The 15,544-nt window shown below is 38.4% G+C and overlaps 1 protein-coding gene across 3 annotated transcripts in view; it reads left to right on the forward strand.

Moving 5' to 3' along the window:
* Positions 1-3,646: 3,646 nt before the first annotated feature.
* Positions 3,647-15,544, forward strand: part of cnga3.L (cyclic nucleotide gated channel alpha 3 L homeolog) — a 37,243-nt gene continuing 25,345 nt past the window's right edge. For all 3 annotated transcript variants that reach the window (XM_041582378.1, XM_041582377.1, XM_018247116.2), the window contains exon 1: positions 3,647-3,809. The gene's annotated coding sequence lies outside the window, so the exon portion shown is untranslated. The remainder of the gene's footprint in view (positions 3,810-15,544) is intronic.

Raw genomic sequence — 15,544 nt, forward strand, 5'->3', positions numbered from 1 at the left:
CAAATGAGGGTCATTGACCCCATCTAAAAAAAACAATGGGTAAGGCTACAAATTTATTGTTATTGTTGGAATTGACTCTGGTCCTCTCTACAAGAAATGGTGTAATAAACAAGTTGTTACTGAAAACCATTGCACTGAAATAACATGGATATACTTAAAGGGATACTGTCATGGGAAAAAACATTTTTTTCCAAAATGAATCAGTTAATAGTGCTGCTCCAGCAGAATTCTGCACTGAAATCCATTTCTCAAAAGAGCAAACAGATTTTTTTATATTAAATTTTGAAATCTGACATGGGGCTAGACATATTGTCAATTTCCCAGCTGCCCCAAGTCATGTGACTTGTGCTCTGGTAAACTTCAATCACTCTTTACTGCCGTACTGCAAGTCCTTTTCCCCCCCAGCAGCCAAACAAAAGAACAATGGGAAGGTAACCAGGTAGCAGCTCCCTAACACAAGATAACAGCTGCCTGGTAGATCTAAGAACAGCACTCAATAGTAAAAACCCATGTCCCACTGAGACATATTCAGTTACATTGAGAAGGAAAAACAGCAGCCTGCCAGAAAGCATTTCTCTCCTAAAGTGCAGGCACAAGTCACATGACTGGGGGCAGCTGGGAAATTGAAAAAATGTCTAGCCCCATGTCAGATTTCAAAATTGAATATAAAAAAATCTGTTTGCTCTTTTGAGAAATGGATTGGAGTGCAGAATTCTGCTGGAGTAGCATTATTAACTGATGCGTTTTGAAAAAAACATGTTTTCCGATGACAGGATCCCTTTAATTTTTCAGGATTCATTTAGATCTGGCATAGTGCCTAGAGACTGGTGAATTGCTAATGTGGTGCCTCTATTCAAAAAAGGATCCCATTCTCAGCCTCAAAACTATAGGCCAGTTAGTCTGACGTCAGTGGAAGGAAAGCTTTTCAAAGGGTTAATAAAGATAAGATACTGGACTTCATAGCAAATCATAATACTATGAGTTTGTGCCAGCATGTTTTTATGCGTAATAGATCTTGCCAGACTAACTTAATTTCTTTTTATGTGAAGGTAAGTAGAGACCTCGATTCTGGGATGGCAGTGGATGTGATTTAATTAGACTTTGCTAAAGCATTTGATACAGTGCCACACAAAAGGTTACTGGTTTAATTAAGGAATGTTGGCCTGGAACATAGTATTTGTACCTGGATAGAGAACTGGCTAAAAGATAGACTACAAAGAGTGGTGGTAAATGGAACATTTTGTAATTGGACCAGTGTTGTTAGTGGAGTACCGCAGGGCTCTGTACTAGGTCCCTTGCTTTTCAACTTGTTTATTAATGACCTGGAGGTGGACATAGAAAGTACTGTTTCTATTTTTGCAGATGATACTAAATTGTACAGAACTATAGGTTCCATGCAGGATGCTGCCACTTTGCAGAGTAATTTGTCGAAAACTGGGCAGCAAACTGGAAAATGAGGTTCAATGTTGATAAATGCAAGGTTATGCACTTTGGCAAAAATAATATAAATGCAAGTTATACACTAAATGGCAGTGTATTGGGAGTTTCCTTAAATGAGAAGGATCTAGGGGTCTTTGTATATAACAAGTTGTCTAATTACAAGACATTATAGACAAATAGCAGTGGACCTTTTTACCCATAAAGTGGATCACTGTACCAGAGGCCACCCCTTTAGACTAGAAGAAAAGAACTTTCATTTGAAGCAACGTAGGGGGTTTATCACAGTCAGGACAGTGAGGTTGTGAAATGAACTGCCGGGTGATGTTGTGATGGCTGATCAGTTAATGCCTTTAAGAATGGCTTGGATGATTTTTTGGATAGACATAATATCAAAGGCTATTGTGATACTAAACTCTATAGTTAGTATAGGTATGGGTATATAGAATTTAATTAAAAGTAGGGAGGGGTGTGTGTGTGGATGCTGGGTTTTCATTTGGAGGGGTTGAACTTGATGGACTTTGTCTTTTTTCAACCCAATCTAACTATGTAACTATAAGGAAAGTGCAGTGATACAACAGTAATGAATTTTAAGCCTAGCTGGAGCGTAGACAAAGGAAGTGACACTACAAGGCCATACAACAAAGCTTACATTGTAAATATTGGAAGTGTGTGACACAGGGAGCAAGCTGCAAGTGAAAGTCACATCAGAGTTGAACAGGCTAAGAGACATATTCAGGCTGAGCAGATAATAACACGGATGTGACATGCCAGAGGACATGGCAAATACTCTCCCAAGGACATTGAATAAAACAGTATGTTATGTGATCTAATCATACATAACTGACAGGTACAAACATGATATTGAACACTTGCATTAGGAAACATTATATAAAGCAGAAAAGGCAGAATCGGACATGAGCAAGGCATATGTATTAATGGTTGATTCATTCAGTGTTTGTACCCACAGTGTGGCCATGAGTGGAAATCTGAAGCTAGCAGCTAATGATTACATGAAAGCAGCAATCAGCAGTAATATAGACAGGGCAGTAAGAGGGCTCTCCAGTTTGTGATTAGAATGTCATTAAATGGCAAATAGTTCTCAGTGCATACTCTTACCATGAGACCCTTATGACATTTAGCAAAGCATATTACCTAGATGTCAGCAAACTCCATGTCATCAGGGTGATAATGATCCAATCTCACCGTTTACACTAAATGAAAGCATGGAATACACTTTCATATTCCAGGAGCCGGTTATTACCTTCCTGATTTGACTTCTCTGATATTAACCATAATTGCTTAGCTCAGTTTAAAAAAAAAAAAAAAAAAAAAGCTGAAATGCACCCTTTAACATTCGTAAAGCCTTTTCTATTCCATATACACCCTAATGTTGATTTATATATATCTCAGTATACAGCCACCTACCTGCATGAGAATACAAGGATATTGAAAAGATATCTGCACACATCAGGCTGTGAACCACTGTACAAGGCGGGTGTGATAATGATCCACTCTGGGTATTACTGAGACATTATTTCATATTATCAATCATTGTAAACAAGAAATCGCTTTTAAAAAATCTAGGACTAGATCTTTATCACATAACTTAGTTGGCATTGCTGCATACATAACAACATGGTTTGGGATAGGTGTCTGATAAATATGGGTCGCCCACTCCTCAGTTGCACCTATATGAAAGCTGCAGGTTTGATGGCTGCTTTCCCCTGAGAAATAGTTACAGCTGTTCTGAGCAAAGGGTGCAATAACTAAGCAGCTACGGTAAAGCTGTGAGCACTGGTTTAGCAGATTAACTGAATGTTACATACTGTATATCATTAGCGATTCAATTTGATACAATATTTGTATTTTGTTTAAGCTAATAATATTCATCACTGTACCAAGAATCATTTCAAGCACAGATGGGCACTGCATCACCTTTTCCATTTATTAGCTATACTCTATCATTTAAACCCCTTTCCTGGATTGCAGAATTCAAAATGCTCGGATGAAATTATTTGTGCATGCAAATAACCTAATTCCAGGTCAGTTAGATTTAATGTGTCTTCAGGCCCTTCCTGACCATGACTGCTTTACCCAAATAACTGAAGAGAAGCACAGGTGGTTTAATCATCACACAAATGGATTTGTCAGTGTGCCGTGTATTTGATGCACCTGCCCTCCTGCAGGGACAAATAGTGAAGGGAAGGGGAGGAGGGAGAACAGAAGCACAAGTACAGATACAGTAGCTATTACAGAAAACACGCTGAGGAATTGCTGCTTTTTCTTACAGAGATATAGTAGTAGTTCGCATGTCTCTTTTCAGGGGTGATCTCACAATGACCTATCTGTGCAATATTCATTTCAGAGAGGTAAGCCACACAAACCGTGTATCTGGTAAGTTTCCAACTGAGGTTGGAACAATGTTGAAGAAGTCACTATTATATTTCAGTATTTGAAATGACCCCTTTAAAACCTCCACATTAGCTTTTTGCATTCAAAGAGAACTGTGCAGTGTGGCACCTATTGGAGTTGTTGCCTGAATAATCAGTTAACCTTTCAGAAGAACACCACCTCAGAGTCTGGGAGCTGAAAGCCTAGTATTTGCAGTCTAAAAAATCAGAAAATGTATTTTACAATGTAAAACTCAGAGGAGTACTTTACACTAAAGGGAATCTATTACATCTAAATGTGATAACCACAAAAGACAGGGATAGCAGATCTCCCTGGTTGGGGGAAACCATAGTATTTCTTCATTGGATGCTCCCAGTGTAGATGGGGCACATTCATGCCCATTATGTGTGACACAGCTCTTACTTTGTGCATGTGTGTTATGTAGGATCATTCAATCCAAAGGTGCAAGTAGTTTCACAGTTCCCGCAGCAGCCTGTGTCAATTTGTGCAGTGAAGTTGAGCCTTAATAACTGTGATCTTCATTTTTATAGAGAGCACCAAAAGTGGTGCCATTCTTGTGCACAATTGTGCCTAGTTGTGTATTCATTTTGTGTATGAATTTTGCATATGAATTTTGACACAGTGACCTTAATTGCAACAGGTACACTCTCCCTGACAGAAATAATAACAATGGAATTCTAGGGGGAAAATGGCATTTTCCTTCCAAATGTGCACATGGTGCACTGCACTTTCAGTAAGTAAATAACCCATACAGGGGCAGATCTACTAAAGAGTGAAGTGGGGTTTTTTAGCGAAAATTCTGCCAAATGACAATTCACAGGGACATTGCCAAGTTACTAAAAGGTGTAAAGGACAATTCGCTAGTGAAAAAGCTCAGCAATAGAGAATTTTTTTCACCATTTCGCCAGGCAAATTTTCGCTTAGGCGATCGATCGTTACTCTGCAAATTTATCAAAGATAAATTGATAGGATGAAGCTACATCCTCAACATTATTATGTCAGTGACATTATATCTTTCATACCAAAAAAGTAATTAAAAAGTAATATTTTAATGTGGGATTATGTTTACAATTTGTAACTGTTAAATATATGTTATTGACACTTTTTGTTAACCAATTGAAGGTCATGTCAAATTTTTTTAAGGGTGGACTTATTTATAGGACAATAGAAGATCCATTTTGTCTTTATTTTGCTTCCTTGGTCATTTTTAATAATAATTGCCCATTTCTGGCAATTTCAGCAACAATCACATATATATAATCTGTATGTACCTGCCATATTTAAATTGACATAATCGTATGTTACCATAGCTTCGATAGGAAGAAAGTAACACTAGAAAAAATTCCCTTAGAAATATTTGCGCTGACAAAAGTTTTGCTGGAAAAAGTATGCCAGCATTCATTGGCTGAGACAAAACTTCACATTTTGATAAATAAGCTTATTTGCTGCAAAACAACGAATTTGAGCAAAGTATGGCAAAGCTTCCCAAAGGGAAAATTTGCCCTTTAATACATTTGCCCCACAGTGAAAAGCAGCACATTCATCTGTATTACTGTACCCCTCCACTTGTCCAAAGCCCCAACAAGTTCATTGGAGCTGAGCCTGAAACCTGCAGCCCTACCTGAAAGTGGAGCAACTAAAGCACTATGGCAGCTTATCAGCTAAGCTATTGTGACAGGGTGTTTGGGAAACACCACTGTCTTAGAGCAAAAGGCACATAAAAGACTGCATTTAAACTGCATTGTATGTGCTGCAAAGGAATATTTGGATCAGGTAGGGTTAATATTCCCTCTCAGCCAGGTAATTAAGTGGCAGCTGAGAGAGGATCTACCTGGCAATGTAAAAGGGCTGTGTGAGCACAGTTCAGGGTCTCCAAACACCTCCAAGAGTGGAGGGAAGTGAGGTGCTATGAAAGACAGAGCTGGGCAGAAGGAGCTTTGCTGCCAGCAAGAGAGTTTCAGAGCTTGGAGCCTAAATCCCTTGTGGGGAAAGAAAGAGGAAAGGACTGGCAGAGGCTAGTGAGTCTGAGTCCCAGAAGGGTAAGCCAGCAGGGCTGAGTGTGAAGCCCAAATAGTTCAAAGTGCAAGAGGTTGAGAGTTTCCCTTGATGGTAAGCGACCAGAGGGGGGAAAACCCTGAATGTATTTTCTGAACTGTTCCCTACACGTTCTATTGTGAAGTTGTTGAACTGTAACCTGAACATTTTTTCTGTTGCCTTTTTGTTGGGAATGCCCAGTGCTTAATAAACCTGTGTTTTTGTCTGAATCCTATGCTACCTGCCTACCAAATGCTAATTTCCCCCATAAGAGTGCATGTGCAGGCCAGTGGCATGTCACACTATCTAACTTGCACATTCAACGGCATAAAATTCAAACAGCAGCTCAGGCAGCACAGTGCTGTCATATTAAAGAGTTGCTGTCTTGGGACCACTGCACTGCTAGAGCTTCTTAAAGGAATTGTTCAGTGGAAAAATAAAACTAGATAAATAGGCTGTGCAAAATATATTTTTTTTTCAATATTGTTAGTTAGCCAAAAATGTAATATATAAAGGCTGCAGTAAACAGATGTCTAACGTAACAGCCAGAACCCAACTTCCTGCTTTGCAGCTCTATAACCTTTTACCTGTCAGTAACCACACAGTGACTTTAACTGAATTGAAGAGGAGCCATATAGAGAATAACTTTTCAGATAGTTTACTTCTGAATCTGACCTACATGCTAAGGACCAAAAGCAAACTCACTGAACAGTTATGTCCCATGTGGCTCTCCTTCAAGGCACTGACTAAGAGAGCTGCAGAGGATGAAGTTGTGTTCTGGCTATTATGTTATATATCCGTTCACTCCAGCATTTATAGATTCCATTTTTGTCTGAATAATTATATATATATATATATATTTTTTTAGTTTGCACAGCCTTTTTACACAGTTGTAGTTTACAGTTAACTGTGCCTTTAAGAAAAATATACATGGGGGGGGGGGGGTTAGAGACCCCTGATTTCAACCCCTGTGGCTTAATCAGATATTGTTTCCCAATGTTTCCGTTAGTGCCTTTCCGGTCTTTTTACCACCTGTGATTATGCTGCCATTTATTTAAATGCAGAATGAAGGATGTGTGTGGGGAATGATAATGATAATAATGATAAATAATAATAATAACCCCCATACTAGTCAGCTGCACATTTATTATCCCCCATGGTGCTGAGTGTTTGGATTTGCCTGGCACTGAACTGTCCACACATACACAGTGCTGAAATCTCAACACATGCCCTAGCTGCACTGCCCGCTCCCACCCCCTGAATAAAATGCATCCATTCACATCCCCAGCTACTGAGAGTCGTTATTTCTTGGGCAGCCGAGGAGGGAGCTATGTGTTTTCTTACTGAAGCAGAGGGGATGAGAGGGCTGGCTGACAATCGTTTCTGGAGCACAGACTGAGAGCAGTAGATGAGGAGAGAAGGATGAATGGCAAAAGCCTAAGAGCACATCACAGGAGCAAGGGGTATAATAAAGAACCATCTACTGTTCTCAGAATCTCATTATAATGGGATGCTGCTTGATTTGTTCTACAATGTCCCAAAGAGTTGACTTGTGCAGCAGATCTGTTATACCTGTGGAAAAAGCAAACTTCGCCTTACCTGGAGCATGCCACTAACAAGCTCATTTACCAGGTAACTATATATCCTGTTTGTTTGTTTTATCCCACAATGTTGTGTAGTCAGGTTTACACATATTCAAATGTAAATAGTCCTAGTTGTCATAGTGACGGTAATTATCAAAACACTAGCTAGCAGTGAGATATTCTCACAATGTAGGATGCACTGAGCTGGCACATATGTCTAAGTGCATGTCCCTTAGTTTCCTTGATTAATACTGACAGCAGCTATATTGAACTTCCCAGCAATTTAAGAAAAGAAACAGATTTATACAAATGAAAACAGACATATTGTACCCTGTGAGGAAGCTGCGGGGAGAAAGCGAATGTGAGAAAAAGAAAAGTCTGTCATTATGACTGGCTGGCAGCAAGAGGAAACTGTAGACCTTTTTATTCTACAACAATTTGCAGTTGGTCTCTTTTATACAGCTATACTCTTTGCAATGTTATGGTTGCTTGGATCCCACCATCCCTAGATCTCAGGCAGTGTGCTGAATAACTGACTTGAACATGAATATTAGAGAGACCAAATAGAAAAATAAGGAATAAATGTAGCCTCAAAAGCATTGAGTGAGAATTGGGATTTTCTTTTTGTTAGGAATTTTTTGTCAGTAGATCAGACTACAGCATTCTAATAGCAACTTCTAAGATGAATGAACTTTCACTTTAAGAGTGTCTGTGTGAATTGTATCAGCCACGTATAGCAGCCAAGTGATTTGCTGATAGAGGGTGCCACAGATAGCTAGCCCTCTATTGTTTGTGGTATCTGATGTTTTCACTGTATAGCCAGAGCTTTGCTGTGAATTGGCTGTGTCCAGTGAACTCTGTCACGTCTAACAACAGGTTTGCTCAACTGGAAAAAACGCCTCCTTAATTTCAATGACTCTCCCTAGACAGGTTCAGCCAGAAAGTCACAGCATGTAGATATGACATGACATTTTGTTTTGGGTGCACAAAACAAATAAAATAGGCCCTGAATGTGATCTGAATGTTCCGTTAGCAGTTGCTTTATAGTCATCTTTGACCGACTTCCTTTCGTGTTAATTACACAGGGCGGTTCTTAACCTCAACTGTAACGTCCCATGCATTGACTTAACAGGGTTTGTTTGCATTATTATTACTGTAATCAGTTTAGCGGGATGAATAGAATCTGATTAGATGTCAATCAATGGCTTCATATTAGTGTCAACCATCTGGAGATTCCTACTTTCTCATTCTGCAGATTTGTCTTTGAAATTACCTGATATGAGCTTCATGGGAACTTATATAGAAGTTCTATATATATATATATATATATATATATATATATATATATATATATATATATATATATATATATATATATATATATATATATATATATATATATATATATATATATATATATATATATATATATATATATATATATATATATATATATATAAATCATGTCTGGCTAAATGCCTTACCTCAGAAGCCAGCAACATGTACCCACTGGTCACTTGCATATGGCTGTCAGATTAGAGCACAACACGTGCTTCTTAAAAGATCACAAATGCTGTCCTAGAATTGCAGCAGAAAAATGGTTCCTTTCGCTGCCGATGGCATAGATCGTAATACATATTATAATAGCTGTAATAACTTGATAGTTCATGGGGAAAATAAGCTATTTTAGCCAGTGGCATAACTTGATATTATTTGGCGCCACAGCAAATTATTTTTCAGGCCCCCTAAATGTCTACAGGTTGACCAGTTTTACCAATATTTATTGAAATTGTATATGAATTAGGGCCTCATGGGGCCCCTATACCTCCTGGGCCCCCATGTAGTTGCAGGGCCTGCTTCCTCTGTTAATTTTTGTACTTTTTACTGGTCCTGGTTGCTTCTGCTTTGGAACTTAATGAGGGGCCAATATTCCTCTGCATTAGGGGACTCAATTAGTCCTACATCTTATATTCTACCCCAAACTGCTTTGCTAAATATTAAAGAGGGGCTGAGCAATCACTGCCTCAGGGCATTCAATGTCACAATAACCAGTTCAATGAAGAATATTGTTCATGACCACCTCTGAATTGAAGATCCCACGCATTCAGGGACTTGCAATCAGTTTCAGATCTAATTGCATAAAAAAAATGGATTTCACAATGTGGAGTTGACTTTGCTGTGTTCCTCAGCCCCAACTGGAGAAGATACAAGAGATAAGTATTTTAGTTTTTTTGAATTTATTGCACACGGCCCATCATTTTATATAGTTTTTTTGGCATTTTATCAGATTGTAGGAATACAGCTCACCTTTTGCCCTGCATTGCTCAACTGTCTTGGGGTAATAGGCACACAGCTTATGCCGATTCACTGAATCACTTGGGAAGTAGTATGAACATAGCAAATCTCTTTGTAAAAAAAATATTAATCAATCTGGGAATTGCTATGCACATACACTCTTACTTTGATTGGACTTTTGCTTTATTTTGCATGTTTATCTGGAGCCATATGTACACAATACATTCTCAAGCATTGTATTGCTAATTAGAGAGTAAAACATATAGTCAGTCCTTGTGTGCTGTATCAGCTTCTTTCTATGGCAATGTTGATGTGCCATTATGATTGTTTTCCATCAGATGTTACTGTTTGTTATTAAAGGGGTGGTTCACCTTCAAGCAACTAGTTGTTTTCAGATAGATCACCAGAAATGATGACTTTTTCCAATGACTTTCTATTTTCTATGTGTCACCTTTTTTCTAATATTGAAGTGTAAAATGTCATTTTTCACCTTCTGAAGCAGCCCTGGGAAGGGGGTCGCCGAACCAGTGAACTGTTCTAAATTGATACATTTAGTTGATACATTTCTTATCTTTGTCCCTGCTGAGCAGAATCCCTGGGTTTCATTACAGGCAGCTGTTAGAATTGATACAATAGTTGCTAATACTCCAGAGATGCTGCTGAGAAATGTATCAACTAAATGTTGCAAAATTGTAATAGTTTAGAGTCTGCACTTGAATTACTGAGCTGCCAGACTCAAACACCAGAGACAGGAACTAGTGATGTGCGGGCCGACCCGATACCTGTGGGACCCGCGGGTTCCGGTCGACCTCGCACTGCTCCTCGTGGGTGGCGGGCGGTGCGGGTTGAGCTCTTCTTCTGCTCTCCCCCCCCCCCCCGCCACCTTCAAATGCCGCATCCAACTTCTGGGTTCCGGTTTTATAGTCTCAAGTCGGCTTGCCCCGCCCCTTTTGTGACGTCATTGTGACGGGTCTATAAAGGGACCCTGGAAGCGGGTGCGGACGGACACGGGTTGTAGCAGGGCGGGTTAGGGTCGGGTGCGGGTCAGGGAAACCCTGACCCGCACATCACTAACAGGAACCATCAACTTTAAACTTAGATTTTGGAAAAACAGTAAAAAATAAATAATGGAAAGTAATTGAAAACAGTTTTTATTTCTGGGGAACAGTCTAAAAACAACTGGACTGAAAAAAAGTGTTTGGAAGGTGAACAACCCCTTTAAAAGAATATCAAAAGTAAATCATGTCATATCAACTTTACATTTACGTTATTGATAAATTGGCAATTCCCAATTGCAAAATCCAAATTGAGCTTTATAAAAATAGTAAGTGGATCAAAACCCTCTCCTCCTCCTCCTGTAGATGTAATTACAAGCCATATCTTAAGACAAGCTTCAATCACTATCACTATCCTACCAGATCAGGATCACACAGTGTGGATTATATAGGTCAATCATATCTTATTAAATGCTGACATTAATATATTAATAAAAGCGGTAGCTAGGCATCTTCACATCTTTTACCAACTGAAATCAATGAATAAATAAAGTCATGTTTCATGCTACTATGTTTCAGTAGTAACATTTTTAAAAATTAAAAAATAGAGGTTATTCTGCACAAATGCCTTATAGATGTGTTTATCTGAGTGAAAGTAGCCATCAGATTTAAACAGACCTACTTATTATGATTTACCAAAGTATCCCTAAATGGACTAGAGGAAACCTTCAAAACTATAGTCCTTCCTTTCCCTAGAACAAATCTAGGACCAGACCTCTATAGAAGATGCAAATTGGATCATTCAACTAGGGAATTTTTCAAAATGTGTTGAATCCTGTGACTCTATCCATAGAAAGTGCTAACAATATGTGGCCCCCCTTTCACATCACGTGCTCTTATAAACCACATAAGTCAATAAATCTGATGGAATTATGTTCTCTGCATTTCTCTTTATTTGTATCAGATTTGCTATTTCTCTTATTCATATTAGACACAGAAATGCCCAGTAGGACAAAAATGGATAAATTACAAGGCTTAATTTAAGTAACCAACGAGAATGAAAAAAAGAATTAATTAATTAATACACCATGTAATGGGGAACTTCTACCTCTTCACCCCCAGGATTAGCTTTTTAAATTGTGGTTGAAAGATAGCGGGAAGTGATATGCTATAAATATAAATTTGCCCTGCAGTGCACAAAACAATGCTTAGATTTGTGAAAAGATGGACTGAATGCAATAAAGAATTATGCATAATAGGACTGAATAACACCCAGAATGCTGCCTGTGTTCAAACTGTAATATTAGCACACAACTTGTTGTGTTTTACCCAAAAACAGCACCCCCCCAGAATTCCAGCATTGTGGGCACTTGTAAAACAGCACGTGTTTCTAATTATGTCTGCTTTGGCATTATGCACCAAATTGGCAGCACATGTTTCTCTTACTGCAAATCATTAGAGCAGGCTGATTGGTCCATTACCTCTTGCCACAAGTTAATGTATAGTTACGCACCTTTGTGAATAACTGGGTTGTATAACCCAAAAACAGTCAAAAGCTGCTAGTTACATCCATGTTCTATGTTGGCCACTCCCCCTTTTAAAACACAGTCACTGTAAACCACACCCATATTAGCACAAGAACTTTTAAGATCATATCCACATCAACGGTGGTAGCACACCAAAAAAACAAATGGTTGGTTCTCACTGCAGGGAAATCCCTCATCACTTATATGTGAAAAATTGAAGTCATGTTAAAACATACCCTTAAATCCATATGCCTCATCCTCCCCTGTGGATAATACAACAACCCCCCAACACATGATTAAAAACCTTAGGGGCCCTTAACAACAATTTCCAAATGCTAAAAACCCCAAGAACAAACCCCTAATAGGCTTACATTCCACAGGTAGCGTAGGGCAAGCAGAGAATGGCACACACAAGCAGCACTGGGCAAGCAGAGAATGGCACACACAAGCAGCACTGAGCAAGCAGAGAATGGCACACACAAGCAGCACTGAGTAAGCAGAGAATGGCACACACAAGCAGCACTGAGTAAGCAGAGAATGCATTGTTAGAACAGAGCAGGAGACAGGGGAAGCTATCAGTCTAATATGTACTACATACAGTGACACAGTGCTGGTGCCCCATTAGCATTTTGAATAAGGTGTGAACAGGAGAACAATGTGGGCAGTTTCAGTCTGTGTCTCAGGTAGAACAGTACAGGGGTTTTAGGGGAGTGAACAATAGGGGTGTCACAAGTGTGAACAATGCAGGGGGATCACAGGTGTGAACAATACAGGGGGATTAGCCTGAATTTGACGTTTAAACAATGCAGGGGCCAGTTAATCTCTGTAGTGATACCTTTTAAAGTTTACATATGGTAATCAGACACAGTATTTGGGTGGCCACAAAAGGGGGGTTTGCGGGCCGCATGCCGCAGTTCTAGACTAAAAGGAATGCAACATACCTTATTGCTCAATGAATGCATTATTTAAACCAAAAGAGTCTATTTATTTAGAGGAATGAGAACTATGTGTAGGGATCTTTGCAATGGCTTTTTGTGTTGAAAATTCTAATTGGATTTTTTTTTTGGTAAATTCTGCTCGCGCTAAACGTATTAAAACATCAAATAAGAATAATCTGATTTGAAATACATTTACTGTATGTTGGCTTGAAATACAAGCTGGAGTTTGTTTCACTTAAAAAAATAAGAATGAAAACAGCTTTCTATTTTTGCTTATACATTGCAGTACCTCTTTTACTTTTATTTGTCTTGTTTTGTTATTTTAATTGGGTGCGATTACTATAGAGAAACCAACCGTTGCCATGCCGCATTATCCCTTTTAAGCACTAATTTTATTATCCAGACTTCAGACTTAGATGCAGCTTGGCTTGCTTAGCAGACTGTCTTTACAATTAGCCCAGTGTGTACTGTGTTTACTTGTGCAAAGCATCACACCTTTCTTTTTTTAGCTGCAACAAAATGCTATGTCTGAAAATGCAACGAGTAGGCTTCACGTGATAATATAAATACAGTTTCTGAACATTTATCATCTGAATCATTTGTTGATTGTCAGGTGTAAAACACAATAAATGTACCATATGTGTGCAGAAGTCTTATCACTGGAAGGTTTAACAGAAAAGCTGTGAGGGTCATTTATACAGTTCGCGCAGGGTAGATTGGTTTGCACCGTGAATATATTTGCCCTCCAACTGGTTATATTTCTAAAGCAATGTGTTTTTAACATTGCGAATGTTTATAAGAGCTTTTAAAATATGGCAAATTGTGAATATTTATTTGCACACTATGCATTTAAATTACGTCACAGCTTTGGTGGCGGAGAAAATATTTGCAAAAAAGTTTTGCAAATTGTGAATTTAAGTTACTATTGACGCTATTTTTGCACACAGCAACCTTGCACAATGGGCAACAGTGAGACACCCGTCTCATTTGCGAAAACTTATTCATAATATGAATTCGCAAAAACTGGAAAGACGTGCACAGCAGTGCAATGTTTTAGAACTTGTACCTATAGAATAAATCTGCCTCTGATTGAGGCAATTCAAACATGCAATAGTGCAAAGAAACCAGTGCACTTTACAGAATATATCAGAACTGATAAATGCAAAGTATTTTTTACAGATTTGTGAATCTATATAGAAAAAACATTTGAACATGAAAATGTTTGAACTGTTTGTTTCAACCTGATACAACACTTGTCCTTTTTATTGGGCTTTAAAGAGATACTGACACCAGGAAAAAACTATTTTTTTTATATCTATTTGTAATAATATGAGTTTTTTTTCAATAATGGCTCATGGAAATACTTGGATTAAACCCAATAGCTCATTGCAAGAACTATATAAAACTATAACACAAAGAACTGTTCTACTGTTGAACCCGATGTCGTATGTTGAGCCCAATATAGTGTAAAAAGACAACTTTATGACGTATAATTGTGTATAACAAAGCTTTGTATCGTAGTATACAAGGCAGCCATATAATCCATAATCCTGTATAATGAAGCATTGTGCAAGAGAAATCATGGGAACTAATCAACTCGATGACCTAATACTTGTTCTTTCATGTGTATTATCTGATATGCTTATGATTTCTGAAGCCATTATCAGACTCTTCTTTATTATAGATAGGGGCACGATATGCTATTCAGCTACCAGTTAGCTAAGATAAGATCTCTGTTTTGGATATGCTTGTTAGGAGTCTGGCCAGATCCTGATGAGCGCATGGGAAGCAAGATCTGTTATTAACCAAATCATTATATCTTCTTACTAAATTACTATATGAGTTAATTGTTTGCTACGCCTATATAAACTGGGGGTCTCCATTTGGTTAGTTGAGATTCGCTTGTGGGGTTTAAGCGTGACAACCACAAGGCCTGTGGTATAGCCATAGGATCTTTGGAACCGTTTGAGCCTCGATCTGCAGACTGTTTTGTGGATCTCCCAGTCTTGAAGGCAGAAAGGAGTTGCTTGCATACTTTGCTCACTTGGTAATGTATATCTTTTTCATTCTATGTATGTAATAAAACCTTTGCTTATACATAGCTGGTGTGTTTCAATTATTTCCGAAAGACTAATAGAACAACAATTAAAACATTATTATAACATTATCTTTGAATGCTATTCATAATTCATAAAAGTATTTGCCTGATGCTTTTACATTACCTATCTGATGCCCCATGTTCATGTATGAGGGGGCTGCCATATTTGTGCAGCAGGAGTCCATTAGCATTAGAAACTTTAACTGACAGACTGAGATGGGAC

The sequence above is a fragment of the Xenopus laevis genome, chromosome 2L (genome assembly GCF_017654675.1).
Source record: "Xenopus laevis strain J_2021 chromosome 2L, Xenopus_laevis_v10.1, whole genome shotgun sequence".
Lineage (NCBI taxonomy): Eukaryota > Metazoa > Chordata > Amphibia > Anura > Pipidae > Xenopus > Xenopus laevis.